Consider the following 6,129-nt stretch of genomic DNA (forward strand, 5'->3'; position numbering starts at 1 on the left):
AAACAAAGTTTCGAAATATTCCTTTATCCCATTGTTTTGCAAATCTATGTGCACTACAAACTGTATGGATTGAATCGGTTCCGATATCACTGTTTTACAAACCCGACAGCTTATTCTAAATAGGAAACCTTCATTTTGTTTGCAAATATTAAATATCCCAACTACCAGCAGAAGAAAAAATCCTTACATTTAACCACTTTCATACCAGGCCCTTTCTGGCACTCCTTTCCTACATGTAAAAATCATATTTTTTTGCTAGAAAATTACTTACAACCCCCAAACATTATATATGTTTTTTTTAGCAGAGAACCTAGAGAATAAAATGATGGTCGTTGCAACTTTTTATGTCACACGGTATTTGTGCAACAATTTTTCAAATGTGTTTTTTCACAAATTAAAAAAAACAACAAAAACAGTAAAAAGTTAGCCCAATTTTTTTTATAATGTGAAAGATGATGCGACACCGAGTAAATACCTATGTACTTTAAAATATTACCTTTAAAATTGCGCACACTTGTGGAATGGTGCCAATTTATGATATCTATAAATTTCCATAGGTAACATTTTTTTTTTTTACAGGTTACCAGTTTAGAGTTACAGAAGACGTCTAGTGCTACAATTGTTGCTCTCACTCCAACCTCATGTGTGATTTGTAGGCCATTTACATATGCGAGCGTGACTTATGTGTGCGTTTGCTTCTGTGTGTGAGCACACGGGGACAGGGATGCTTAAAAAAAAAAAAAAACATTTTTTTCACTTTTATTCCTATTACAAGGAATGTAAACATCCCTTGTAATAGGAATGGTGCGTGACAGGTCCTCTTTATGGAAAGATGTGGAGTTCTCAGCTTCGTTTACTTCTGCCGGCCGGATCTGACGCCGATCGCACAAGAGAGCCTGGAGAGGAGGGGTGCACAGAATCGCCGGCTGTTAAAGATGATATCTGAATGACGCCTGCAGGCATCATTCAGATATCACCACTCAAAGTCAAAGACGTCTGAAGGTGGTTAAAGAGCACCTGTCATTTCAGATCCATCATGGCAGTGCCCGTTAGTGGACAGCCACTCACCTGCTGCCGCCAAGTCCCTCATCTTGTGTCACTGCCGCATCACCAGCCATCCCACTTTCGACGAGTCAACAGCGGGTCAGTTTTCTCTTTCTAAGGCCCCTTTCACATGGGGAGGATCAGTAATGATCCGCCCCGTGAACCTCCGCTTGCTCAGCGGGGATCGCTTCCTGTCTTTTCTCCACTCTCCCCTATGGGGGGATCGGATGAACACGGACCGTCTGTCCGTGTTCATCCGATCCGCCAGACAGATGGAAAAGTAGGTTTTTCCTCCGTCACACTTTGGCGGATCGGAGCGGGTCGGATGTCTGCGGGCATGTCACCGCTGACATCCGCGGCTCCATAGAGGAGCACGGAGCGCCCGTTCAGGATCTGCAAAAAAAAAAATGTCAGGCGTGTGAAAGAGCCCTTAGGCTTTTTTCCCCCTGGTGATCTGGCCATTAACACCTAGAGAGACACTTCTCTGGATAAATGAGCACAGGAGGCACAGCAGACAGCTGCATTGTCAGTGTGGGAGGAGGGGAGTGTTAGGCTGGGTTCACACTAGCTGCGGCCACAGCTCACAGCAGAAGGTCCGGTGCGTCCCTGTTCACGGTGTGAATCAGATTTTACATTTTTGCCTGAATGCTCACCTGAAAAACAGAGCCAAAAGACGCACAGGACCCTTTTCCAGTGTGCTCTGTGGTCGCCCCGCAGATGTGCGAACCGGCTCTATCGAGATCCGACCACAGTCTCCTGTCATGCGAATTGGATGCAGGGAAATCCACATCCAATTTGCATCCGTGTGAACGCAGCCTCAGTCCCCTGTCACACCAGTGGACCGATCGGGTCTGCCTGTCCACCCATTGTTCAATACGGAGCGGAAAGGTGTCCGTTTACACCCGCCAGTATTTGAACCAGTCTACTAAAAACAGACGGATGGGGAATACGTTCACAATCTGTCCGGTAGATAAGTCAAATGACAGTCGGATGGAAACGGATAGGCTGTCAATTCCCAACCAACCACCCCATAGAGAACAGCAGTCTGTGTCCGCTCTGCATAGCGGGGTGAAAATGGACCGGTCATCCGCCTACTCAGCGGACAGATCCCCGCTGAGCAAGTAGATCCGCTTAACAGAGTCCGCCCCATCTCAGAGGGACCTTAAATGTATTAGTAGATGATTTAAATACACCAACACATCAAAGCTAAAACTCCAGCCCACACTTTAGAAGTAGTTACAGAATCCCCCCCTTTATAGGATAAAAGTGTTATATAAAATAAAAGCTGATCATTGTAACCTCCCCTGTCGGTAGTAAAAGGTTTTCCTCATCCATGTAAAGGATATATTTCTGCTGGGGAGCTTGTCCTTTAGAAAAGCAACAGACTTACTAGCTGGATTACCAGGTGAAAAAAAAAAGAAAAGAAACAAAATCCTAAAAACGAATGCAGCCATCACATGTAATAGCATGCTGTGATAAAAAAAAAATGATATGCTGTGATAGAATAAAATAGTATGCTGTGATATAAAAACATAAAAATAAATATTATGCTGTGATATAAAAAAATAAATATTATGCTGTGATATAAAAAAATAAATATTATGCTGTGATATAAAAAAATAAATAGTATGCTGTGATATAAAAAAACATAAAAATAAATAGTATGCTGTGATATAAAAACATAAAAATAAATAGTATGCTGTGATATAAAAAACATAAAAATAAATAGTATGCTGTGATATAAAAAAATAAATAGTATGCTGTGATATAAAAAAAATAAAAAAAAATAGTATGCTGTGATATAAAAACATAAAAATAAATAGTATGCTGTGATATAAAAAAATAAAAATAAATAGTATGCTGTGATATAAAAAAATAAAAATAAATAGTATGCTGTGATATAAAAAAATAAAAATAAATAGTATGCTGTGATATAAAAAAATAAAAATAAATAGTATGCTGTGATATAAACAAATAAATAGTATGCTGCGATATAAAAACATAAACATAAATAGTATGCTGTGATATAAACAAATAAATAGTATGCTGTGATATAAACAAATAAATAGTATGCTGCGATATAAAAACATAAACATAAATAGTATGCTGTGATATAAACAAATAAATAGTATGCTGTGATATAAACAAATAAATAGTATGCTGTGATATAAAAAAATAAATAGTATGCTGTGATATAAACAAATAAATAGTATGCTGTGATATAAAAAAATAAATAGTATGCTGTGATATAAACAAATAAATAGTATGCTGTGATATAAAAAAATAAATAGTATGCTGTGATATATAAAAAAAATAATAATAATAATATGCTGTGATTAAGGATGAGCTCCGGGGGGTTCGCATGGTACACGTGCGAACCCGCCAGGAAGTCTGCACGGCGCTGCGCTAATCACAGCCAGGGAGACATTTCCCGATGCTCAGCTGCAGAGATCGGGAAATGTCTCCGTGGCTGTGATTAGCGCAGCGCCGTGCAGACTTCCTGGCCGGCTCTGCACGTGTACTATGTGAACACCTAGGAGCTCATCCTTAGCTGTGATAGAATAAAATAAAAATAAAAAAATAGTATGCTGCGATAGAATAAAACAGTACGCTGCGATAGAATAAAACAGTATGCTGCGACAGAATAAAACAGTATGCTGCGACAGAATAAAATAGTATGCTGCGATAGAATAAAATAGTATGCTGCGACAGAATAAAATAGTATGCTGCGACAGAATAAAATAGTATGCTGCGATAGAATAAAATAGTATGCTGCGACAGAATAAAATAGTATGCTGCGATAGAATAAAATAGTATGCTGCGATAGAATAAAATAGTATGCTGCGACAGAATAAAATAGTATGCTGCGATAGAATAAAATAGTATGCTGCGACAGAATAAAATAGTATGCTGTGATAGAATAAAATAGTATGCTGCGACAGAATAAAATAGTATGCTGCGATAGAATAAAATAGTATGCTGCGATAGAATAAAATAGTATGCTGTGATAGAATAAAATAGTATGCTGCGATAGAATAAAATAGTATGCTGCGATAGAATAAAATAGTATGCTGCGATAGAATAAAATAGTATGCTGTGATAGAATAAAATAGTATGCTGTGATAGAATACAAGTTAGATGAGAGCCGAGTGCCTGTCCCTGTACTCCTCCATCACACACAGGATGCTGCTCACACTAGTATGGATGGAGCTGTCAGGAAATGTCTCCTATACACACAATGGAATGGTAGTTTCCCTGTCCCCTAGGACTCCATATTCTATGAGCTCATCAGGTTTGTATTAAGGTCCAGCAAGGTGAATGAGTGTCCAGCACTAGAAGGGAAGATCAGTATTACATATACCATGTTATCCATCTAGAGAATAAAGGAATCTTACCCCAGAACTCCTCCATAGAAGTGGTATGCACATCCTCTAACACTCACAGCGCCTGCCTATGTGCTCTCCACCCGACACACAGCCCTCACTATAGAACAGCTCTCACCAAAGCACACACACTGCCCCCTATCCATCGGTGCCTGGCAACTCCCACGTAATCCCGCCCACTGCCGATCCCACACCTTGCTCAGGCGGCAAGACGTCTAGCTCACGTTGTGTAGTAGCAATCAGGGTGGGGATTCAGTGCGGCGCCCGAGACACCAGGAACAAGTGGCTGATGTGGGCGACTCGCGCCGCCTCATGGCTAACGCTGGTACTGCCACACTATAGCTAAGGACTGCGAGCCGTCTTTGTGTTGCTCACATAGCTCTCCTAACTGGTCTGAGGTAGTGTCATCTAAGGCTCGGTTTCCACTAGTGTGACTTGGCACTGCAAAGTCCCATGACAAGTCGTTCCCTATGATTTCCAATGAGTACCATTCATATCACAGCGACTTCAAAGTAGTCCCTGTACTTCATCCCCCTCTGCGGTGCCACAATCTTCCCCTGCCTCCAATCTCCCTCTGCCTCCAATCTCCCTCTGCCTCCAATCACCACCTGCCTCCAATCTCCCTCTGCCTCCAATCTCCCTCTGCCTCCAATCACCCCCTGCCTCCAATCACCACCTGCCTCCAATCACCCCCTGCCTCCAATCTCCCTCTGCCTCCAATCTCCCTCTGCCTCCAATCACCCCCTGCCTCCAATCACCACCTGCCTCCAATCACCCCCTGCCTCCAATCCCCCCCTGCCTCCATCACCCTCTGCGGTACCACCAACAACCCCTGTCTCCATCCCCCACCCTCTGCGGTGCCAGCATCCCCCTCTGTGCTGCTATCAACACCCCCTGCCTCCAATCACCCCTTGCCACTAACGCCCCCTGCCTCCAATCACCCCCTGCCTCCAATCTCCCCCTGCCTCCATTGTCCCCAGCCTCCATCCCCCTGTGCGGTGCCACCGCAGCCACCAACTCCCCCTGCCTCCAATCTCCATGCACAGTTCCAAGCCGAACCGTTCTCGGCTATTTTTACTGGCACATTCCCGCAACCACAGACATTTACAAACGGGGGAAAAAAGTGCCCGTTTTTACGAACTGTCCGTAAAAATACGGACAGTTGGCAACACTGCTTGAGGTCCATAGACCTCAAGAATACACAGGCATTGCTTCAAGTCGCATCAAAATTGCGGCAAAAAATCCCTAGACTTTCAGGTCGCAATAGTGGAAACCGAGCCTAAAACAGGGTTCTCCAAACAACAAACACTTTGGCAGGGGCATGTGGGAGCAGTCAAGGTCATCTATGCCCCCCCCCCCCCAAAAATGTATGAGCATTATGCGTCAGCAAAATCCCCCCACAAAAACACTGCATACTTACTCCTAAGCATAAATCCCCCCTCCCGACCCCCCTGCTGAAATCCCCCCTTCCACAAATCCTCTACCTCTAGCACAGATCTCTTCCTAATGCATGCCCCCCTCCTCTCTTACTAATGCCTCTCAGCTTTCTCACCAATGTCCCCCAGGCTCTCTCCCTAATGCTTGCTCCCCTCCTCTCTTACTAATCCCCCCCAGCTTTCTCACCAATGCCCCCCAGCTCCCTCCCTAATGCATGCCCCCCTCCTCTCTTACTAATGCCCCTTGGCTTTCTCACCAATGCCCC

At 43.4% G+C, this 6,129-nt stretch overlaps 1 protein-coding gene across 1 annotated transcript in view; it reads right to left on the bottom strand.

The window, feature by feature from the left end:
• Window positions 1–4,628, bottom strand: part of GCNT1 (glucosaminyl (N-acetyl) transferase 1) — a 46,869-nt gene extending 42,241 nt beyond the window's left edge. The window contains exon 1 of the mRNA XM_040356033.1: window positions 4,440–4,628. The gene's annotated coding sequence lies outside the window, so the exon portion shown is untranslated. The remainder of the gene's footprint in view (window positions 1–4,439) is intronic.
• Window positions 4,629–6,129: the final 1,501 nt, after the last annotated feature.

Source organism: Rana temporaria, chromosome 1 (genome assembly GCF_905171775.1).
Source record: "Rana temporaria chromosome 1, aRanTem1.1, whole genome shotgun sequence".
NCBI lineage: Eukaryota > Metazoa > Chordata > Amphibia > Anura > Ranidae > Rana > Rana temporaria.